This window comes from Canis lupus, chromosome 3, assembly GCF_011100685.1.
Source record: "Canis lupus familiaris isolate Mischka breed German Shepherd chromosome 3, alternate assembly UU_Cfam_GSD_1.0, whole genome shotgun sequence".
NCBI lineage: Eukaryota > Metazoa > Chordata > Mammalia > Carnivora > Canidae > Canis > Canis lupus.
Genome location: NC_049224.1, coordinates 62,576,123 through 62,600,408, shown reverse-complemented (window position 1 = coordinate 62,600,408; position 24,286 = coordinate 62,576,123). Strand labels below are relative to the sequence as shown.

Genomic DNA, 24,286 nt, shown 5'->3' with positions numbered 1-24,286 from the left:
AGATTCCTTTTGGCTGGTGAGAAACGGGGAAATGGAAGGGGATTTATATACAAATGATGTAAGTGAAATTCTACCTAAATCCTTTGTTGAACAAATCAATGCCTGAGTTTGCCATCTATGCCATCTAGGCAGCTGAGAAGTAGGAGTGTGATTGTAATCAGGTCTAGAAATGCCCTGGCAAAGACTGAGCAGAGGGCCAAAAAGAGAGGCTTTGTGCTTAGGAGCACAGGAAACTTACAACAAGAAAGGCCTGGTAAGAGACCACCTCAGGAAGCAGGGCAGACAAATCAGAATCTCACAAGGAAAAGGAGGCTGAAGAGCCTCACTGCCTCAAACAGGGGTGCTAGGACAGGCCTCCAGCCTAGACCCCACAGTATGGCCAGGAAGGGTGGGCAGTACCCAGCAAGTGGCTCAGGAACAGAGGGAGAACAGACTGGCCCTGGAAGGCAATGAGCTCCAGCATTTTGAGATCCATTGAGGCCCCTTCTAAGGTCACAGCTGGTGTGCTTCTATTGAGTTGTGGCCCAGAGATGTGGCCTGTTTCTAGTGACAGGTATCTATGGGCAGATGGCAAATATAGGTGGCCCTCAAGCTGAAGCCCTCCAAAGTGCAGGGGATGGCCTGAAACAAAGAACCTGAGAGATTCAGAATCACTGAGCATCTTAATCAGCTTTCTGCACCCCCAACTCCAGACTCTCTGGGTCAAGGCATGTAAATGCTGCTCTAGCAGGGTTCATGATCTGCTGCAACACAGACACAGAGAGCCCAGGCTCAGGCTCCTGATTGCTTTTTGCTTCATTGGGGAAAGTGGATTATCTCAAAGCTGGAAAAGGGCCCAGCACACGCTGGAAAGAGAGAAGTAGAACCTAAGACAGGAGAGGTACTTGTAAGGGGTGGCAGCTGCTGAGACTTTTGTCCCAGGTCTGTGAGAATGTGCACGAGAGGACAACACAGTTCTCGTCTCGCTGACCAAGACTGGAGGGTGCAGAAAGAGCTGCCAGGAAACCAGAGGTGCCCTACTTTTCAGAGTTGGACTTCTCCCAGGACTGTGGTTATGGGATGGGTGGCAGTGGAGCAGACAAAACGGGGCTTTGTTTCTGCTCCATTTGCAGCAGATCAGCCCATTTCCTAATAGCAAGCCAGCCTGGCTTCCTGGAACAATGCTCCCTTGCTCATGGGTGCTTTGCCATGTTCTGAGACTCGGGACCAGCTTCAACCACAGGAATCACCTCTTCCCTGGAAGTTTGACAGCACTGTTTGGCCTGGCTGCTTTTCTGGTGTTTGGGGAAGTGCAGTGCCTTCATCTCCTTCCTTCCTCTAGAAGGTTATTGGTCTTTTGGGCTTCAGTGTTTTCTTAGATCCTTTTAAGGTAATTTATATATTCATAGAAAGCCATTCATATTATTAAACTTATAACTTAATTAGCAGAGAGTTGACCATGGTGATCTCTTATTGCAAAAGATGGTCTTTGGAAAAGACTGATTAAGAAAAACTTCCAGCAAATGAAGAAAAAACTCACAAAATGTTACAAGGGAACATTGCCTTCAAAAATCTGAAGGACAACCATATCAACATAGAATTTTATCTCTGGCCAAATTACCAATCAAATGTGAGACATTTTCAGATATGTAAGGCCTCTTAAAATTACCCTTCTGTGTACCATTTCTGAGGGAGCCAAATGAGAATATGCTCCACCAAGGCAATGGAGTAACCCAAACAAGGGAAATAGGAAGTGGGAGATCCAGCACAGGACAGGGGTCAAGGGGATCCCAGTGATGGTGAGGAGAAGCCCCAGGCTCTCAGATGTGCACCAGGCATAGAGGGTAATCAGTCCAGACTGGAGCAGGTGGAAACCAAAAAGGGCTTCTTCAGGAAACTGAACTCGATAGAACATCTGCCATACACAGATCCTCAGACAAAACTCTTGAAAGAAGTGTTCCAGTAATAAAAGAAACAACTTCAGGAGTTGCTGTAAGAGATATGGGAAGTAAGGGGAATATAATATTTTGGCAAAATTCACTGTTGGCTATTTTTTCAAAAAGCTTAGATCAAATAAAAGAGAAAATATCTGTTAACTGCATAGGACAAAAACTCTAGACAATATTAAAGAGCAGTATAGTGAAAGCAGAGATCACAGAATGTAAGGACACACTAGATTACGTGGCTCTATCAGAAGGAAGATCTAAACATTGATCATTATAAGTAATCAAAAGAAGAACAAAAGAACATGAGCACCTTTAAAACAATGACTGGAACACAGTAAATATTCAATAAATATTTGTGAATGAATGAAGAATAGGTAGTATTTCTAAGTTAAGTGCAAAAAGCATAAGAACAAATTTTATAAAACTTTTAAACAGCCTGGAGAGTTCTACACATTGGGTAGTGGCAGAATGGCATGTTGTACATCAACCTTCCCATGTAGAACAACTATAAACATTGGAGAAAACATTAAAAAGCATCTAATTGGGGTACCTGGGTGGCTCAGCTTGTTAAGCGATTGACTCTTGATTTTGGCTTAGGTCATGATCTCAGGGTCCTGGGTTTGAGCCCTGCATCAGGCTCTGCACTTAACAGGGTGTCTGCTGGAGGATTCTCTCTCCCTCTCCCTCTGCCCTTCCCCCAGCTCACACTCTCTCTTTCTCAAATGAATAAATATTTTAAAAAGTAAATAAAAAGCATCTAATTGAAGGCATAAGAGAGGCAGTAAGGAAAAACCCTAGGCAATAAGAAGTTGAAGGCATGACTTCAGAGGAAGGGAAGCACAGAATGTAAGTCTGATGTCTGATGCCACATTTTCCCTTGAGGAATTTGCTGATTTTTAAGTGATGGTTGAAAAGCTGAGGACAGCTTTCAAAAGTCTATGAGACTAGAGAAAAAGTTGAAGTTCAGGGCTTATCAAGAAAGAGGGTCCTTGGTAGTCTAGGGGAAGAGATGATCCAGAAATTTACCAGCTTCCACAAAAACTGAAGCCCATCTTCCCAGTGGACTAATCCTTGGTTGGATAAAGGTAATTTGCCCCTGTCTAATTGTCTGCCAAAAGCAAAAGCAAATCATCTTTTGGGGAAGATAACAATATTTATAGCTATAAGTAACCTCGCATTTTCATTCACGCTATTCAACAGAAAATTGCTTGGCATTCCAGGAAACAAGATAAAGTGACCAAAAACCAAGAAGAAACAAAAGAATGGATCCACCGGAGATATAGACATTGTGGTTTTCAGTTACGGAATTAGAGTAATTGTGATAAATGATTATGATATTAGATGAGAAATAGAAAATTTGAGTAAAGAATTGAAAGGATAGAGACAAGAATCGAAGATTATACAAAACATCCAGCCTGAGGCATGTAGAGAAAAAGACAGAAAATACTGAACAGAACATAAGAGATGCACAGACCATGGTGAAAAGTTCTAAAACAGGTATCATAACCATAGTCCCAGAGGGGGAGGAGAAGGCAAGGAGCAGAAGCAATATTGAAAGAGATAATACTGAGAATTTTCCAAAGTTGGTAAACGACATCAAACAGTTGATAAAAGGAGTACTACAAACTACAAGCAGGAAAAATACAAAGAAAATCACATATAAACATAAAATGACTGAAAACCAAAGATAAAATTTTAAAAATAGAAAAAAATAATAGATTATTTTCAAAGAAGCAAAAACACAACTAACAGTGACTTAAAAAATATTTTACTTATTTATTCATGAGAGACACACAGGCAGAGATACAGGCAGAGGGAGAAGCAGGCTCCCTGTGGGGAGCCTGATGCAGGACTCGATCCTAGGACCTCAGGATCACAATATGAACCAAAGGCAGATGCTCAACTACTGAGCCACCCAGGCATCACAGTATGACAGAATTTTGAATCATAAAACTATAGTTAAATAGGTGGGAAAGAATCAAGAAGAAGTCTAGTGGGCTTGTGGTTATTTGGCTCCTGTTATTTTTGATATTTGATATTTAAGCTTTTTTCTAACCAATGAAAATTCTGAAGAAAAATTATGTCTTAAAAAACCCCAGTAAATATAGAAGAACCAGATCCTTTCTTACCAATGTGATAGAATATATAGTAAAAGGGCTGTACTCACATAGCAGTAAAAATCCCCAAATACCTGACGATTATTCTGAGAAGAAATGTGCCAGATCTTCATGAAAGAGGGGACATGAGGATGCACAGAACACGAGCCACACTCCCAGACAGGAGATGAAGCAGGCAGGTGTCAACGCCCCCAGTGTTAATGCCATTTTCACCAAGTACCAGTGGGGTGTGGGGGTGAAAACTGTATAAAGTGATACTAAAGTTCACCTGAAGAGCAACCCAAATGAAAATAGTCAGGAAGATGTTAAAGAGGGTGAACAGTGAGGATAGACAGGTTGCTCTGGGCGCAAAAGGTCAATATTGGTACTTACTGAGTACAAACAGAGAAGTCAGCAGAAGAAAACAGAAAGCCCCAAACAGGCCATAGTACATATAAAAACACAGTGGATGACCTGGCATTTTAAACCTATGTGGAATTGGAATTGATTGCTTTGGAAATTATAAAGTTAAATGCCTACTTCATATCATACACAAAAATAGAGACAAATTAACATAAAACAAGATATTATGGAGGGATAAACATTTGCATGGAACAGGATGGAAATCCTAGTGGCAGCCCTGTGCCTCTTGGGCCCTGGTGTAAGACAGAGGGAGAGTCGTGGCACAGTACTGACATTCCTAGATACTGCACTGAGATCATGGGCTTGCCATGTTGGAAAATATCAAAGTAGACCTTGGTTTTTATGTATCACAAAATAACAAGGTCAGAGCCCAGGTGGATTAAAGGAAAACAACAAAAAAGCAAATCTTGGGCAGCCCGGGTGGCTCAGCGGGTGGCTCAGCGGTTTAGCGCTGCCTTTGGCCCAGGGCCTGATCCTGGAGACCCGGGATCGAGTCTCACTTCCGGCTCCCTGCATGGAGCCTGCTTCTCCCTCTGCCCACCCTCCCCCCCCCCATCTCTCTCTGTGTCTCTGATGAATAAATAAATAAAACCTTAAAAAAAAAGCATATCTTAAATACAGCTAATCAAAAGAGAACACAGGTTTCCACAAATAGAAGAGTATTAATGAACAGACACACACAATTCAAAACATAATAAGGAATGAATGATAAAGTAGTCTACATCATAATTTAAAAGTTCTGTATGATAAAAAGCATCATAAGAGACAATGAGACATTCAAGAGACAATGAAAAACTATACGTTGGGCATATAAAGGAGAAATAGGGTAATACCCAGAATATATAAAGAACATTTATATATTCATTAAGTCATTTAGAAAAAATAGAAAACTGGGCAGAGGATATAAACAGATAATTTCTAGAAGTGGAAATTGGAATAACTAATTCACAAAACCTTATTAGTACTGTTAAATGCAAATAAAGAACACTTCACTTTCCACAGAGTAAATTGGCAAAGATGAAGCCTGACCATGCTCAAGCATGATATGGATGCAGGGAAAACAGTTGCAGCACACACCAAGGAAGCTGTCTCAGGGGAGCAGGGGGAGAAGTGCAGATCCTAACCTGCCATGGAGCTCCTGGAAGCAGAGACACAGCCTTGGCCAAAGCCGACTTCCTGGGGGGTCTCTGTGCCTAGCCTGGAGACACACTTTCCAGGCAGGCAGAGAAGCAATTTGGCTTCAGAGAAAACGAGGTGCAGAGAGGAGGGAGGCCCATGTGGGCAGCCAGTCTCCAGCAGGGGTGTGGGCCCATCAGGCTCAGATGTATAGAGCCAGTGAATCTGCAGAACAAACCTCTGTATTTCTTAGGTCTTCACAACAACGGATGAAAGCATTCATTTAAGCTATTATTCCCTTAGTGTTTTTTTTTTCTTTTGTAAACTACACATAACTTAAAACTTATTTTAACCATGCCCAAGTGTAGAATTCAGGGGCATTGCACACATTCACAATGTTGTATAACCACCACCACCACTTATTCCTAGAACTCTTTCATCATCCCAAACAAACCCCATACCTGTATTTCCATTCATGTTTTAATTATAAAAATTCTTAGGTGGAGTCACTAATTCCTTTTACCCCTTTCGTGTTGTTTTACTACTGAGATGTATTTACATACCATAAAATTCAACCATGTAAGGTACAAACGTCAAGGGGTTTTAGTACATTCATACATGCTCTGTCAACCATCACTCCTGTCTAATTTCAGAACATTCTTAGCACTCCAAAGAGAAATCTCTTACCTGTTCTGTCACTCCCTATTCCCTTCATGTCTCAACTCCTGGCCACCACTAATATACTGTTTCCCTACATTTGCCTATTCTGAGCATTTCGCGTGCATCAATGTAGTTATATAACTTGTGGCCTTTTGCGGTTGGCATCTTAGTCCAGTGTTTGCAAGGTTCATCCATGAGTAATAGGTGTCAGTACTTATTCCTGTTATGGCTGAAAAATGTTCCTCCATATGGTCCACAGTTTGTTTGCCTGTTCCACTGAGGGCATTTGGGTGATCTGCCCCTCTGGCCTTTATGCACAATGCTGCTGTGAACACTCATGTGCAAGCTTTCTTTTGGACAGATGGTTTCATTTCTCGTGGGTAGACACCTAGGAGGGGAATTGCTGGGTCATACAGTAACTTCATTTAACTTTTCTGAGGAACTGCCAGACTGTTTTCCATAGTGGTTGCACATTTTACTCACCAGCAATGAATGAAAGTTAATTACTTTTCTCAGAGGAAAGCAGGAGATTTTGAGCTCTTTATTCAAATTTCCCCTAGAAAACCACTCGTGGGATCCTTCATGAATAATTACAACTCTCTGGGTGGGATTTGACCAAGAGACAGAAGCCCAGACTGGCCCCAGCCCAGTAGTGGGGCTATTGCAGCCTGGTCAGACCACATGCGCTGGTTTAGCTGCATCTGTGGCCTCAGGAGGAAGCAGGGCCCTGATGGCAGATTAAGTCCTCAGCTCATGGATCAGGGCTGTCCACTCACTCAGCTCCTGGGCTAGTGGCCAATGGTTGCTGCCATACCCCATGCTCCCTTCCCCCTGCCACCTGCGCTCCTCCACTGTGCTCACACCCATTCAGGGGAGGTGGGTGCCATGCTGGGGCTTCGAAGGAGACAGTGAATCAGCCTGAACCTCAGAAACGTTCACAAACAGTGTGCACGCATGCGCGCGCGCACACACACAGTTATGCCCCTCCCAAGAGTGCTGATGATAGCTATCATTTCCTGAGTATCTACTGTGTCCTCCAGACCTTCCTTCTGAGCTCAGTCATGAACTTACCATTGGGTACTCCCCGTGGATGTGGTGGAGACTCTCATATTCCACAGGGTCAGGACTAGACTCTTGCTTCCTCCCACTGCATCCCCTTCTCACCACCTGTCACCACCCGCTCAGGTCTAACTCACCCCAACTTCTTCTGCTCCCCACATCCTAAATATTACTAACTCCTTTCCTGCTGGCTCTTCCACCTCTACTTACTTCTCCCTGATTCAAGCCCGTTATCCCTCATATGGCCTCTCTGCTCTACAGCCTCTTCTCTGCTCAGCAGGCACAGTGAAATGCCTATGCTTCCTTGTTGAAAGCCGACCCACCAATCCATAGGCTTCTAGTTAAACATGGCAGGTTAGTGATATACATCTATATCTGCTCCCTCCTGAGGTTCCACTAAAAGAAAGCAAAGGAATTAAAATAATCTATAAGAAAGAACAGGAGAGGAGCTACCAGTAGCAACGGATTTCATTTCTGCATGTTCATAAAAGATGGTGGAGGTAGGGGGAAAGCTGGGGGTGACATCTGTGAGGGAGCCACAGCATGGAGCAGCCAGGGGAGGCTCGGGGGCTGGGAGTACAGGTGCAGCCCAAAGTAGGGGAGAAACGGGGCTTGAACACAGGGGTGTGAATTCAGCATTATGCACAGAATGGCGGAGTGCCCTCTCTGACTTCCCAGCCAGCACCCACCCCCAAGTACATTCAGTGTGAGTCTGGACAGGCATGTACTCTTCCAGACAGATGAAGAGGAGGGGGAAAACCAACCAGAGGATTCTCAACAAAATGGATGGCCTCGAGCTCTACCTCTACCTTTACCTCTACCACTCTGGACGTGTCCTCAATGTTTTGTTGTTAGGGGAGATCTGCAGGCTGACATCTCTGCTCACTGAGCAGGGGGCAGGGCGGGGCCCTAAGCAAACTGGCACGGCCCCACTCTGAACTGTGGACAGACAACTGCGGGTCAGCAGAGCCCTAGGACACCCGAGTTCTGTGCCCCCTAGTGCTCCAAAGCCAGCTCTGATGCTGGCCCTCCTACTGCTGAACCCGGTGGCCCACTCGGTCCTAGCTCGCAGGGACACCCTGGAAGAAAGCACAGCACTGCTGTGCACTTCATTCTTGCTTTCTCAATTCCTTCTTGGGATCTTCATTTCCTCAGCCAAGGTCATCTCTGTGCATCTGCTTTTGGTTTATAATGCTACCTAAAGAAATTACAGAGGTTGGCCTTAAATATGCAAGTCTTCATAGTTAAAAAGAAATTCTAAGAAATAAATGAAGGAGATGTTCCCTCTGCCTTGCAGCTTTGGAGGAAGAAACATCTTCAAGACCTAATTTGAAAAAATCTCACAAAGAGAAGTCCACATGAACACCCTTCTTGGCTTCCCACAAATGTGAAAACTGGGTGGATATCCTTCCCTGAGCCCTCCTTTCAGACCTCCCAGGAACGCTTGCAGAGCTCCCAGGCTTCAGAATCTATGCCATTTTCTGGGCAGGGGGTCATCACAACAGGCCCCTGTAATTCTGATAGGTTGTCATCCTATTTGACCTTTGTGTTGCCCAGCAATGACATGAACATGGTCCGAGTAAACACAAGGCTCCACTGCTGAATAAGAATGTTACTGTGGTCTTCCTCTTCCAGGACATGTGGCACCAGCTCGATAAAACCCACAGCTCTGTCACAGGATTATTGAACAAATCATTCACTTAAATTAGTACCTCTTTTAATTTATATCTGTATGTGCGTCTATTTTTGGACCCCATTTTCTTCTATTGATCTATTCCATTTTGTCACCATATGTTTTAGTAACTATGGCTTTATGTTTTAATATCTGGTAGGACCTAGTCCTCCTTACTGTTCATCTTTAACATTATTTTCATGGTTATTATGCAGTATTTTTGCATCACAAAATACAGGTTTGTCTAGTTATACTAAAAAAATCCTATTGGCTTTTTTGGCATATTTACTTGGACATGTCTACATTTTATGCATTGATGTACAGAGAAGACATCTTTACAAAATTGCAATTTCCTATCTTCTGAAATTTTAATTATTTTTTATCTAGATCTTGCACAGTTTTGTTAAGCTTATCATAGTTGTATCTTTCTCTGTGCATCTTTTCCTCCATTGTGTCTTGTAAGTGATTGTTTACTGGGAGGCATTTTCTGTGTACTCATTTGCACCCAGTCTTCTCCAGGTCCTGGTATGCAGGGTTTTCTTTTGGTTGATTCTGTTGGCTTCCTAGACAGGCAATCACGCCACTGTCTTCACAGAACGATCTTTTTCCTCCTTCCTTCCAGTTGTTACGCTTCTCTCTGTATGACATCAACCAGATCAGTAGTGAATGGTAGCTGCAACAGCAGCTTATCTTGCTCTTGACTCTCACAGGGGAGCCTGCCGTGGTTTGCTGGCTTGCAGAGGGTGAACACTATCAGCCAGAGAAGGTCCAGAGGGGTCACACGGTCTGACCACATCCTAGTGAGATAAGGTGGAGGCAGTGGGGTGGAGGTGATGGGCAGTTCCTACAGCAGTAGGTGTGGGCAGTAAGAAAGGCTCGAACTGAGGTTACAGAACTCAGGGTACCAGGAATCACCAGCATGGAACCAGGGTTTGGGGAGGGAGGAAGCCCACACCTACTGCTGGGACTGGAACCCGGTGCAGAACTCTTCCAGCCATGCTGGGTTTTAAATGTCTGTGGGACAGTCTGGGGGGTAGGGGTGCGCAGGCATGGATTGCCATCAAGAACTAGAGCTGCTGGCCTGGGCTCAACCCCAAGAGGCACTCTGATATGGCTGCCATGTCCGGAGGCTCCCACACTGTGGGCACCTGGGCTTCGCCTTCCACACCAAAGGGCTGGTGACTTTGCTGCCTCTGCCTTGTAAGCCACCCTCCCTTCTCTACTGTATCCCTCTGTATTCCATCTTCTTGCTTGAGTGCTCAGTATACTCCTTTCATGTAAGCCTTTCTGACCACAGGCTAGGACAGGACACTGTTCAATGCCCTCCTTGCACCTGTACTTCTCTTTTATGACCTTTTATAAAATGTGATGAAATATTCAGTTGTATTGCATAAGGTCCATCTTCCCCACCAACGACCTGTCTTCATGGCTGTTTCAACATAGGACTGATGTTCACTTATTTGTTGAGTAGATGAATGGGATCATCTTGGGAGGTAGGTGTCCTTATTCCCATTTTATAAATGAAGAAATACCAGATCACTAGTAGCCAATGGCACAGCTGGACCTAGAGCCCAAATGGAACCGGGAAAGGGAGGAGGGCATCCTGGGAACATGTGGATGATGGGAAGAGGACCCCAGATAAAGTGTCAAGAATACTTTCAGTGGGAGGCAGAAAGTGCAGGGTCCCTGGCGCACTTGCTCTCTTGTCATTCCCTGGCTGACTGCTGAATTCTGGAGGAATGACCCTGCTCAGCTCTAGCTCAGATGCACCGTCTGTCTTTCCATGTGGCGAGCCCTGCCCTCGCTGGGCAACGTCTGCAGAATGGGGCTAGGTCCAATTTAGGGGCAGGTAGGAGTGGTCCATCTGACCACATTGCAAACCATGCTTTCCACTCCAGCTTCATCATAATGAAGCTGGTGGTGTTTGGAGTCCATTCCCCTGACGTCATTCTCTGTGAGTTTCTGCATGGCATCTCCCACTTCTACCTCCCTGAATCCCCATGCCGGCCCGTGTCCTGAGGGATTGGACCCTGGTGCCCTCTACCTTTGCCCTGGCAGATCCCAGAGTGAGAAATTGAGTGTTCCTGCTCCTCTTGGGGGAGCTTTGGCCCTGGCTGCATCTGTGACCTTCTAGATTCCATCTCCATCTCCAGGAAGACTGCCTAGATCCTGGGACTTGCTCTTCCAAGCAAGCCCACTGGGGCTGATGCACAGGGCCTGCCCCTGCTACATCTCTGGAAATGGTCTCCTCTTCAACTGAAAATCCCAATGGAGGCCCTGTCAGGAGGCTAAAGAAGAGGAGTGGGGCATTTATTCCCTAAAGCCCCAAGAGTTAAGAGCCACTGAATATGGATCACGGGGCTTAGGCAGCGACTGTGTGACTTTGTCCAAATTACTAAAATAACTCCAGCCTCAGTTTCTCCAAAAGATGGGGGAATAATACTATCACAGGTATTCATTGGTATTAAATGAGATGTCTTTAAATCAATGCATGGCATATAGTGTAGAGTAAGACTCGGGGAAAGATATTTGATTGTTAAAGGAATAGAAAGCAGAGAAGAAAGAGCACCAGAAATCTGGGCACAGAAGAGAGGACACGCACAGGCAGTCAAAACAAAAGCAAGTTCGGCCAACTTTTTCTTTAAATCTCTATTAGGGCTCCAGAATAAATTACTCATTGCATTATATGTACTGAAATCCATTAAAATTTAAGAATACTCTTAAGGTAATAGTATCCCAATTCTTCCCTCCTAGTTTTCTCCCTGCAAGGCATGCATTGTGACTCTGTATTGCCCAAACTCTGGAGGTGGGCTGCGGCTGACAGGGATGCCCCTGGTGCAGTTTGTGTCTGACATTTACTCCTTCCTTTGGCTGGTGCCCCCTCTGTATGCAGCACTAGTCTTCAGTGCCTCAGTGGGAAAGCAGCAAAATGACCATGGTCATCAGGCATGTAAAACCATTTTCTTCTTTGACAAGAAGCAGTTAACCTACTCCCACTGGAGATGATTCTGCTCATCAACAGGACTTGGCTATCTTGCTGGGTTTATTAACCTGCATGTGTCACTCCTGTGATGTTTTGGAGAACATGTAACACTAGGAAGCTCTGAGCACCAATAAAACATTGAATTACTTAAAAATTGCCAATGCTTAGGGGCACCGGGGTGGCTCATTCAATGAAGCATCTGCCTTTGACTCAGGTCATGATCTCAGGGTTCTGGGATGGAGTCCTGCATCCAGCTCCCTGCTTGGCAGGGAGTCTGCTTCTTGCACTGCCCTCCCCTAGCTTATGCTCTCTTTCTCTCTGCCAAATAAATAATAAAATCTTTAAAAAAATGCCAATGCTTGTAGGAATATTGGAAGGAATTAAATATGCCAGAGAACCAATCAACCTCTTAATAGATGAGTCTGGAAGATCAAACAATATCATTTAGGAGAAAATGAGTTGATAGGAAGAAAGAAAAGAACAAACCCTCTGAAGCAGAAGTAATCATGAGAGGAGCCTTTTCTGTAATCCTTCATCACAGCAGAACGTTCTTACGGAAGCACTACACTGAGTCCAGGAAAAAATAATAATGTGTGGTAATCAGATGTTTAATGATGCATATATCTTGAAATCAGTGCCATAAAATGTATCCTAAAAGAGTAATAATATGACATCTTAATTACACATTTATTGGACTTCACTTAAAAATACATTTCACTTTGGGAAAAGCAAGGGCTGTTTCAGTGATTGAATAAGTAAAACATACATTCAGTTTCTTTCTCTAGTTCTGTCGATTCTTGCTTCAAGCTTTTTAAAGTTCTCTTATTAGGTGCATTCAGGTGCAGGATGGCTATACCTTCTTGATGAATCTATCTTTTATCCTCATTAAACGTTTCTCTTTATTTCTAGTAATGCTCTTTGTTTGGCAGCTTAAACTTCCCATCTTGGTATTTTAGTTTTATTTACATCTTGTTCTCAGTCCCTCCTTTCTTGAATTCTTTTGGGTGAATCACATAGTTTTATTTTTAAATATTTTATTTATTCATTTGAGAAAGAGAGAGAGAGAGAGTGAGTTCAAGTAGCAAGGAGGATAGAGAGAAACAAGCTTAGCTGCTGAATAGGGACCTTAACGTGAGGCTTGATCCCAGGACCCTGAAATCATGACCTGAGCCGAAGGTAGAAGCTTCACTGACTGAGCCGCCAGGCATCCCTAATCATATTTTTAATATCCCATTTTATCTCCTGCACTGACTTGTGTAGGTATTGTTTTGCGGGTTGTCCTAGAAATTATAACATGCATTTTCAAGTCATCATAGTCTGCCTTTAGATACTACTACAGTGTGTCAGGGACAGTGTGAGAACCTTGCAATAATGTAATTCCATGTTCTCCCCTTCCTGCCCATTGTACTTACTATGTCTTATATTTTATTTCTATGCTATAAACTTAAAAAAAACTGTTTAAAGTCTTTTCAAGGATTCAAAACCATATAGAAGTTGGCTATAGAACTAAAAATATATATAAAGTAAACTATGTAAAATGAAGCCAAGCACATTATTCTACCTCTCCTCACCATCACTGGTGTTCTTTATTCCTGCCTGGAGCTCCAGGTCCAGTGGCCTTGTTTCTCTCCAGCCTGAAGAGCTGCTTTTGGCATTCCAAGTAGTGCAGGTCTACTAAGACATGTTCGTTTGGATTTCGTAAATCTAAAGTTATCTTTATTTTGTCTTCACTTTTGGAAGATAATTTTCTGGATTCAGGAATCTAGATGGGTTCTTTAAGCATGGCAAAGATGTTATTCCTTTGTTCTCCGGTCTCTGCTATTTCTGGGAAAAGTCATCTGTGATACATACCATTCTTTTTCCCTCTGAGGCTTTCAGGGTTTTCTCTTGATCTTTGGTGTTTGTGAGTTTGACTTTAACATGTCTAATATGTGGTCTTCTTGGTGTTTAACTTAGTAGGGACTTGAGTTTTCTGGATATGCAGATTGATATCTTTAATCAATTTGGGAAAGTTGTCAGCTACTTTACATTCAAACATTTAAAAAATTCCATTCTCTCTGTTCTCCTCACAAGATGCCAAATGTACATAGGTTAAACCACTATTTTGTCTCACATATCTTGGACACTCTGGTTGATTGGATGGTTTTTAACTTTTTTCCTCTTTGTATTTCATTTGGTACACCTCCTACTGGCCTGTCTTCAAGTTGATGGCTCTTTCCTACAATTGGTCCAGTCTGCTGTGAAGGTATCTGGTGGATTGGTCTTGACATATTTTTCATCTTTTACAATTCTGTTTGAGTCCTTTCTATTTTCACATCTCTATTAAAATTAACCATCTCTTAACACATACTGTCTACTTGTTCATTTAGATGCTTTGGCATTTTTATAATTAAAAAAAAAAAATCTCTTCTGAGCAGCCCAGGTGGCTCAGCTGTTTAGCACCATCTTCAGCCCAGGGCCTGATCCTGGAGACCCAGGATCAAGTCCCACGTTGGGCTCCCTGCATGGAGCCTGGTTATCTCCACTGCCTGTGTCTCTGCCTCTCTCCCTCTCTCCCTCTGTATCTCTCATGAATAAATAAATAAAATAAAAAAAAATCTCTTCTGATACTTCCAACATCTGGGCCATCTCTTTGGTTAACTTAGATTAGGGCTCACTTTCTTGGTCATAAGTCACATTTTCTTACTTCCTTGGTCTTAAATTTTTAAAAGTTATTTGCATAAAAGGAGAGTAGAGACTGAAGTAAATATTTACTTCCTAAAAAGGACACACCATTTTTTATGTCAGGTCACTAGAGCTGGGAGCAAAGTCAATTTAATCTGTTGTTGGGCTGGGTTTGGACTTTATTGCAACTTTGGTTTGATTCAGTTCACTACTGGCTTCTAATGTTTTGAAAGTGGGATCAGAAATTTCCCTTCTATGGGGTCTGCAGTCTGAGAACCTGCACAATTGTCAAGATTCCTTGGTATCTTACAGTTACACTGTCAGTGTTTCAGATCATAGGAGATCTCCCTTTGTGTTACCAACCAGCTGCCAGCTTTTTGGGTTGCTAGGAAGTTCACTTTGTCCTTCAGTCTCACCCAGCTTTCTGCACTGTGGGAGAGCATTCCTGTTCCAGAGTGCTGGCCATGGGGCTGTGGGTTCTCTCAGGCTTCTGTTGTAAACCCAGCCCTTGGCAGCTAAAGGCCAGGGATGCATGGGTTGACTACTTTCAGCTGCCCTGCCCTGTCCTTAGCTTTGGTATCTGCCCCTGGAGATACTCATGGGAAAGAGTTGATAAATGATGGTATCTGTAGCTGGGGCTCTTTAGAATTCTGTGACACCAGTTCACATGTAATTAAGCTTAGCTGGTCTCTTCCTCCCCTCTATAAGACAGAATCCTCCTCTGCTGGCTCTCCATTGGTGATGAGAGAAGCCATGAGTTTCTTCTTTTCTGTGAAGGGCTCATCACTGTCTGGAGTTCTGTTTACTTAGTTGTATCCTCAGTTATCTGGTAAATTTAGAAAAACTAATTTTGTAATTTTTTTCCTAATTTTGTAATTTATTTGATTTTTTTGTTAGGGTTAGAGTAACAGTCTCTTGTGATTCTTTTTTTAACATCTTAACTAGAAATTCATCCTTTAATGTTCTCATAAATTATAATTTAAAAAACAGACCCACTAAGACAGCCATGTATTAGGACATCTAATCCAGTACAAGATGGGGTGTACATCAGAAGAAAGGCGAAGAAGAGGTCATGCTAACTTTCCAGGGTAGTGGCCTATAAACTTGTCTCCTCCATCATATGGCAGTGTGATCCAGGAACCTAAACCACAAGGCTACAAGGAGGTTCTTCAGCACTGTTAGTGGTAACCCACTGAGTTGTTCTTGGCCTTCTAGGCATAGAACATCTCAGGTGGTCACAGAAAGTCAGCCTGGAGTGCCCAGAACACACATATAATTCTCTGCAACACTAGTCTGCTTACTCAGAGATTACTGATGCCTAAACTCATTAATAAAGCAGGTAGAATGTGGGATTTGATTTCATATTTAATGGAGACATACCTGAATTGTAGAAAAACAAATGGTTGCACCTTTGCTGTGTGGCAAGGACAAGTGAGGCTATGTTCCTTTTCCATGGACAAGGGCTGGTTGTTGTTCATACAGCATGTCCATCACAGGTCAGCTGGGCTTCTGTCCCATGCGATCCACATCATGTGATTCAGGAGTATAGCCCAGCCTGTATCTGGAACAGTGATGGTTGTCATGCTAGAGGAAGAAGAGAGTCTGGAGAACCACATGTGACCCAGTGGTGACAAACACTTCCATTCACATGCCACTGGCTGAAGCAAGTCACATATCCAAGCCTGAGTCAATGGGTGAGGAAGTGTACTCTTCCAAATATTTTTGAATAATCATACATCATATCACAGTCCACCCTTCTGGTCACACATATTTGCTTTTCTCCCCCTTGCCAACAGTGGCAATTCAGAGTCCCATCTGGGCAGGGCATTAGGATTTTGTGATCATCTTTATACCAGGTCTCTGTGTGGCTCCTCTTGGTCCACAGGCCAATTGGAGTAAAAAGTCAAGGCTCTTTCCTGGCACACTGGTGAGGTACAGCTGTTGGGCAGGACAGGATGACCACACAAACACACCCTTCTGGAAAGGGGGAAGAATGTGAGACACATGACAGTCAGTGGTCCACAGCATTCTCGTTGGGTAGATGCTGAGGGAGCCCTCCTCTGGCAGTGAGAGAGGGTCCTTGATTAGGCCCTGAATCTGTTCCTCAGGAGTATATTCCTAGTCTATTGCTCTCCATGGCCTTTTATTCATTATTTCCTGGGATTTCCTTTTCCATTATATTTCTTGGCTACATGTAAGAGGGCACTATAAAATGTTCCTTTCCTGGGGCATCTATTCCAGACTGCTTCTTCCTGTAAAAGATGTGGAGTCCAAGGGGTTAAGTCTCAAACAATCATCACCTCTTTTAGTCCAGACTGGTGATCCATTGGGAAGTAAACTCTCAGAAACCTAATCAGTTCCATTTGACTTCATTCAGCTCCATGTGCCAACAGACCTATCCATAATTCTCTTGGAGGTGTATCCTTTCTCTAGACTTTACTGCAGGTCCCCTGAGTTTCTCAGGAGTTTGTAGAAAAGTCACCTCTAGTCTTTTTTTCTGGAGCTATGTGGTCTAACTAAAAATTTATGGGTGCCATCTTGAATCTTTCAGAGACATTAACAGTGGACATTAAGACCACACCTTTAATTTGTTAAAGGTGGTGTTTCAATTGGCCTTTGTTGCTCAAAACTTTTTCAGATTAATCTTTACTGGTTGGAGATGAAAATCATTTCTATATTCAAATGCATAAGACTCCAATTTTCTGGAATTTCTATTCTCTTTCATGCCTACTTGTACACTGGCCAATTCTTTCCTGAGTTGGTTTCTTACAGTACTTTGTCACATACAGATAAGACCAACCAGAGCATTTTCTAGTGTTCTGCTGATCCACTCTGCCTAAAGCCACAGCTCTTTAGGGTATTATTTGCCTCACAAATTATCACAAAAGACAATTTCACCAAATGTTATACCATTTACCAAATGCCATCCTCCAGCCTTCAACAGATGTCTCCTCATTACTACCACCCCTCCGTGAAGCCAGTGCTACATGTTTTAGGATTCGTTATACAACCTCTCACTTCTGGCACCAAGTCCTAGAGATACTATGATAGGCCAAGTGATGCTGCCATAATAAATTGCTCCAAAATCTTACTGCCTACACCAAGAATAGTTAATCTTTCATCTTCACTACATTTTGCTACAACTATAATGCAGGACAATGGAGAGGCCTATCAATGTTGCAATTGCCTATCAATTGCAATGTGCAATTTCTTAAAACTTCGGCTTAGAAGTGACACATGTTACTTTTGCTTATATTTTGTTGGCCAGAGCAAGTCATAGGCCCAAGTCTGACATCTGCTGGGTAGAGAAGCACCATTGTCCCCTAGAGAGGGGAAGCAGCCCACAACTCTACCACGCTTGCCTTATGAGAGAATATCTCAGAAAAGCACCCCCAGAAAGTCTTAAACAGGAGAAAAATTAATATATTCTGCAGTGAAAAATTATTAGGTTTCACTCTGAAAATGTTGAATTGAATGCACAGCCAATAAGGAAAGGTTTTTACCTGCATTTTGTAAGACTGTTAGGAAACCATCTAACTGGGCAAATAGGTAACAATTACGTTATAGAGAGATGCCTGGTAGCCTGTCTTGGACTCACAGTGCAGAATGGGTGTCTTCCATGTGCACTTGAAAATGCTTAAGCTGGCAGCAGCGGCTCTAAGATCTGTCCTACCTCTGATGTGACTCCATGGGCTGGTCCCAGTTCCCAGGGTCTCAAGCTTTCATTGATCAAGTCACAGCTTTACAGAGGATTTCTAAGACTCATTCCAAGTCTCCATTTTTTATATGTAATCTATGTATCCTTAAAGGCTTTTGAAGGAAATTGTTGGTCTTTGAAAACATTACTAAGGATTCCAGAATATAATATCAACTTGCCCATTTGCTTTTTGGGTTTCAAACACTAAGATATTTGCATGAAACAAACATTTTTAAGAGTATACTTGATCTTGTGGCTTTTTTACCATGTGTTATTTTAGTCCTCTGTTTGGAACATAAAAATCATTTCCACAGCAACTAATTATAGTCTAAGTCACAAGTGTGGGGAATTAGAGGCAACCATCATGCAAATATTAAAAGCTTCTTATCTTTGAAGTTCTCTCAAAAACTAATACAAGCTAATAAGATGCAGAGGAGACATACACAGTGTCCAATGTAGGCATGAATTTCTCAAGTTAGCTTTATGGGTTATCAGCTTACCATGAATCTGAAGAGAACTACTCTGATACTTCATACCTTTTTCAAAAATCAGTTGAGCATATTTGCGTGGGTCTATTTCTGGCTTCTCTTCTCTGTTCCATTCCTGTCTGCCAACACCCCCTCTCTTGATTACTACATATTGTATCTTAGTATCAGGTAGTGATTCCTCCCACTTTCTTCTTTGTCAAGATTTGTTTTAGCCATTCCAGGGCCTGTGCCTTTTCACAAAAATTGAAATTAAGCTTATTGATGTCTCCAAAAACACTTTTTTGGGTTTTTATAGGACTTGGATTAAGTCTGTGGATAAATCTAAGGAGACTGGACACATTTACTATGTTGGGTCTTCCATTCCATACCCATAGTGTGTCTGCACTAGGGCCTCTTGGACCACTTTCACTGGCACTGTGTAATCTTACACATGCCGATCCTGTACATACTTTGTTAACTGAGTACTTAAGTCATTTCATTATCTTTGGATACTCTGCATATGGCTCCATTATCTTTGGAGTGATTTTATTTTTTGAAAGATGTATTGATGTATTTATATATTCATGAGAGACATAGGGAGAGAGGCAGAGACACAGGGAGAAGCAGGCTCCCTGCAGGAGCCGGATGTGGGACTCAATCCTGGAACTCCAGGATCACGCTCTGAGTCGAAGGCAGACACTCAACTGCTGAGCCACTCAGGAGTCCCTTTGGAGTGATTTTAAATGGTCTTGTGTTTTTAATTTTGATTTTCTGCATGTTGTCCATTTATAGAAATGAAATTGGATTTTGTATGTTGATATTGTGTCTTGTGACCTTGCTGAACTTACTAGTTCTAGAAGTTTAAGAATATTCTTTTCTAGTATGTTGTTTGGGACTTCTATATAGACAATCATGTTATCTGCAAACAGAGACAGTTTTACTTCTTCCTCTCCAATCTGCATCCCATTTACGTCTTTTTCTTGCCTTATTTAGTGGCGAGGGCTTCAACATTCAGTACTAACAAGCTGTTCCTGATCTAGAGGGAAAGCCATCAGCCTTTCACCATAAATGTGCTATTAGCTGCAGGGTTGTTTTTGAAGATGCTCTTTATCAAGTTGAGGGAATCCCTCTTTCTTTCTAATTTCCTGAGAAGTTTTATCATGAATAGATGTTGGATTTTGTCAAATGCTTTGTTTGGGTCAACAGATATAGTCACATTATTTTTATTATTTAGCTTAGTCACATGTGGATTACATTAATTGATTTTCAAATATTTAACCAGTCTTGCATGCCTGGAATAAATCCCACTTGGATGTGGTGAATAATTATTTTTAGACATTGTTGGTTGGATTCAGCTTGCTGATTTTTTTTTTTTTTTGCTTGCTGATATTTTGTTGAGGATTTTGGCACCTAAGTTTGTGATTGATATTGGTCTATAGTGGGTCTATATTTTGTTCGTTTGCTTATTTAGTTTTTACTCTCTTTGGTTTAAGCATCAGGTAATAATGGCTTCACAGAATGAACTGGGAAGTGTTCCCTTCTTTTCTATTTTCTGGAAGAAAATATACAACTGGGTGTGAATTCTTTAAATGTCTGGTAAAATACTCCAGGGAAACTATCTGGGTCTGGGGATTGATGTTTCAGAAAGTTAGAAATTACAAATTCAATTTCTTTAATGATTACAGGACTATTCAGATTGCTTAGTTCATCTTAGCTGTGGTTTGATAGTTTATGGTTTTCAAGAAACTGGTCCATTTCTCCTAAATTGTTGGATTTTTGAGCACAAAGTTATGTTTATTATTATTAAAGTCCTTTTGATGCCTGTGGGATCTGTATTAATATCCTCTATTCCATTCCTGATATTGATGATTGGTATCTTATTTTTATTTTTGTCAGTTTATCAATTTTATTGTTTTTTAAAGAATCAGCTTTTGTTTCATTCATCTCTTTTGTTTCCCTAGTTTCAATTTTATTTATTTCTGTTCTTATCTTTATTATTTCCTTCCTTGTCCTTGCTTTCCATACCTGTGGAAGGAGGGCAGGGGTGTAACAATCTATGACCTGCTTAAGAAACTCTATGTTATATCTTCACCAGAAGGAGAGTGAAACATGAGAAAGGACATCTGGGAAGAAGCTGGGTGAGAGCATTCATGTTCCAGGCACAGAGGAGGGAAAAGAGGCAAGAATAAAGCACGAATGGCAAGCACACAAATTGGTGCTGAGAATCATCAGTCATCAGAAAATGTAAGTCAGAACCCCAGGGAGACACTAGCTCACACCCACCAGGATGGCTGGAACCAAACGGACAGATAATAAAAAGGACTTGGGAGAATGTGGATAAATTGGAAAGCCATGCCATGTTTGTAAAATGGCATTGCTATTTTATTCCTCAAAAAATTAAATATAGTTGCTACTGAATTGTACATTTAAAAATGGTTAAGATGGCAAATTTTATGTTATTGTATCTTACCACATGAAAAAGAAGTTAAATACAGAATTATTCTATGTCTCAGAAATTCTGTTAGGTATCCATTAGAAATGAAAACACATATCCACACAAAACCTTGTATGCGAATATTCACAGCAGGATTATTCTTCATAGCCAGGTGGAAACTACCCAAATGCCCATCAACTGTGAATGGGTAAATAAATGGAAGATTATTTGCTTATTTAAACCAAAATATATAAAATACATGATCCCATACAGTGGAATATTATTCAGCCATAAAAAAGGAATGAAGTATTGATATTTGCTACCGCAAGAATGAATCTTAAAAATATTATGTTCAGTGAAAAAGCTGGTGAAAGAGGCCACATATTGTTTGATTCCATTAATGTGAAAAATCTAGAACAGAAGAATATAGAAAGTCAGAAAGTAGACTAGTGATTTCCATGGGGTGGGTGTGTGACAGGATGGGATGGAGTTTCTCTCTGGAGACATGGAAACGTTTTTGAATTAGGCGGTGGTGATGGTTGCAAAATCTAGTGAATGTACTAAAAACTGCTGAATTGTACACTTAAAGGGGTGAATTTTATGGTACATAAGTGATATGTCAATTTAAAAAAGAGCCAATGGAGAGAACTAAGGAGAAGGGCATCTCCCTGGAGCAGCGGGCTGGGAGAGAGCACGGGACATGGAGGCCCCCAAGGTCAGTTGCAGACCCGTCAGAGCCTCTGAGAAGAGGACTGTGGGTGGGCAGTGCCTGAGCAGGCTCGTGCTGGCTATGGACCTGAGAGCCAATGGCACCCTGAAGAAAGGTAGCCAGTGTCTTAGATGGCAGGAGTTTCCAGCTTCAGATCAGAAGAAGAAAAGCCTAAGGAGGTAAAGTGAAAGTTAATTAAAAAAAGCAATAATGATCCAGCAGCGAGAAAGAACAAGAAGTATAGACTTCTTTTGTACCTAAATGGTAACTAAGGGCTCCATTGGGGTTGAAAATATGATTTCCCTGAAGGCAACCCTAGACAGTTGTTGTTTTCAGTAGAGGAAAAGGTGAAGTCAACAAGGAGAATTTAACGATGCTAGAATAAAAATGGAAAATAAAAGAAATTCACATGAGGACTGTCATGTAAAGTTGTACTGGTTGTGCACTGCACAACGCTAGGAGGTGCCATTCACACCGATGTGTTAATGTATGGCACTGCCTAGAGTTGTGCAATATAGTCCTGATCTCAGCAATGGAGGATGCCTCCTCCTCTTTTGAGACACGAACCTTTGAAAACTGGGAGGAGGACATACAATGACATTGAGGCAGAGAGGGAGTTCAGGGGCTCATGTTTGAGGCCCTCTTCTTTGTCATTCAAGTTAAAGGTGAAGTTCTCATTCAAGATTAAGAGAGAAGAGTAGACATTTGTGGAAAGTCTAAAAACATTCAGGGTAGCTGATGAGTAGAGGTTGTCAGGGTTCCTCTCAGGTCAGATAACTCAAATTTATGGTAGACTCACTCATGCACCATTTTATGGCTTCCTGCAGCACCTTGGGGTGGGCAATAGGCAAGCAGAGAGTGGGATCACCCAGAGTTAGAAACATGCAACCAGGAAGGGGAGAAGTGACAGGAGCAGTAAGGCCTACTCCGGGCAGCTGATGGAGATCGTTGGGGAGGCGGGGGTCTGTTATACCTCCATTTACCTCGTGGTCATCCAGCAGGCCATGACTGCTCACCAAGGCATGCAGGAGGTGTGGAAGGGGAGTTTGGGCTGCATCCCAGGTGGAACTCACAGGAAGGCTACACACACAGGGGAGGGTGAGGCTGGCTGGAGGCGGGAGGGGGCCTTGAGATTGCAGTTGGGAGGGAGCGGCTGGCAGGAAAGGAACCTAGGCCATGGCTCTGCAAGGTCTCAGCATGAGATGGGTCCTTCCCAGCAGGGTGGCCAGTGTTGGGAGGAGGGCTGGGTCCCTAGGTCAGCACCTAGGACAAGGAGGGGGCACGAGGAGGCCTCCAGCCCAAGGCTGGACAGCAAGCTCCTGGGAGCTGGCGATGGCCCTGCCCTGTGCTCTACATGCTGCCCCGCTGGCCAAATGCTCTGCTTGTCTGCGGATTTTGTTATTTCCCCTGTGGATGCCATCATAACCCTCATTCCCACAACCACCCTTCAAAATCCAGCTCAGTGTACATCAATTTCCTTCCTCCTTTGTCACCTTGACAAGAATACTTCTTCCTGATTTTTTTTTTTTTTTTGATTCAAGTAAATCTTGTGGTCAGGGTCTGATTTCTGGAGAGGAGATGCTTTCTGGCCAACAGAACTGTTTGGCTCCCATGCCATTCCCTCATTTCTTCGACAGATGCGCGCTGAGACTCCATCTCTCATGGGGCACCACAGGGGACAGACCCAGTTGGCTCTGCCCTCCACAAGCTGACATTCCAGCAGGGCAGGCAGGATAGAGACAATGGAGAGATACGTGCTGGTGATGGGGAGGGCAAGTCCTCGAGGGAAGCTGAGGCGTCACACAATGAGTAAATCACAGGGACGCTCCAGGAAGGAAAGGCCTGAGTGAGGTGTGTACCCAGAGCACCTGGTGGCCCTGTGGGGCCAATGTGGAGAGGGGCCTGCAGCACCAGGGCCAGATGAGGGGACATGGCCCTGCCCTCGCAGGGCTCCTTCCTCAGAGGGAAGTGTAGCAGCTGGAGAACACAGAGGGCCAGCCTTCATAGAGCGGTGCCTCCAGGCTGACTCCGGAGGGTGACTGGATGTCAAAATAAGTTGGGATGGGTGAGGAGGCCCAAAGGAGGTGCAGCCTGGGGAAAGGCAGGAGCTGGGAGGGAAGATGGTATTTATAGTTGTGAAGGAGGGGACACAGCAGGTGCAGTGGCCTTCCTGGCAGGTCACCCACCAGGTGCCTCTTCTTCCTCTTGGCAGAATCCTGATTTAGTTCCAGGCAGTGGTGCACCTGGCCCTGGTGGATGTTGTGACTGTGTCTATTTGTTCCAGAGAGTGGCCGTTGCCAGCCTTTCTTGTAGCTGCACAACCTTGCCCTGGAAAGGCAGTGTAAGAGCTGTCAGCAGCAGGGCCCTGGGCGGGACTCCTG

General features: G+C 43.1%; 1 protein-coding gene across 6 annotated transcripts in view; it reads right to left on the bottom strand.

Annotated features, from left to right (window-relative positions):
- POLN (DNA polymerase nu) overlaps positions 1-24,286 on the bottom strand; it is a 156,234-nt gene that overhangs the window by 33,911 nt on the left and 98,037 nt on the right. The gene's annotated exons all lie outside the window — the stretch shown is intronic.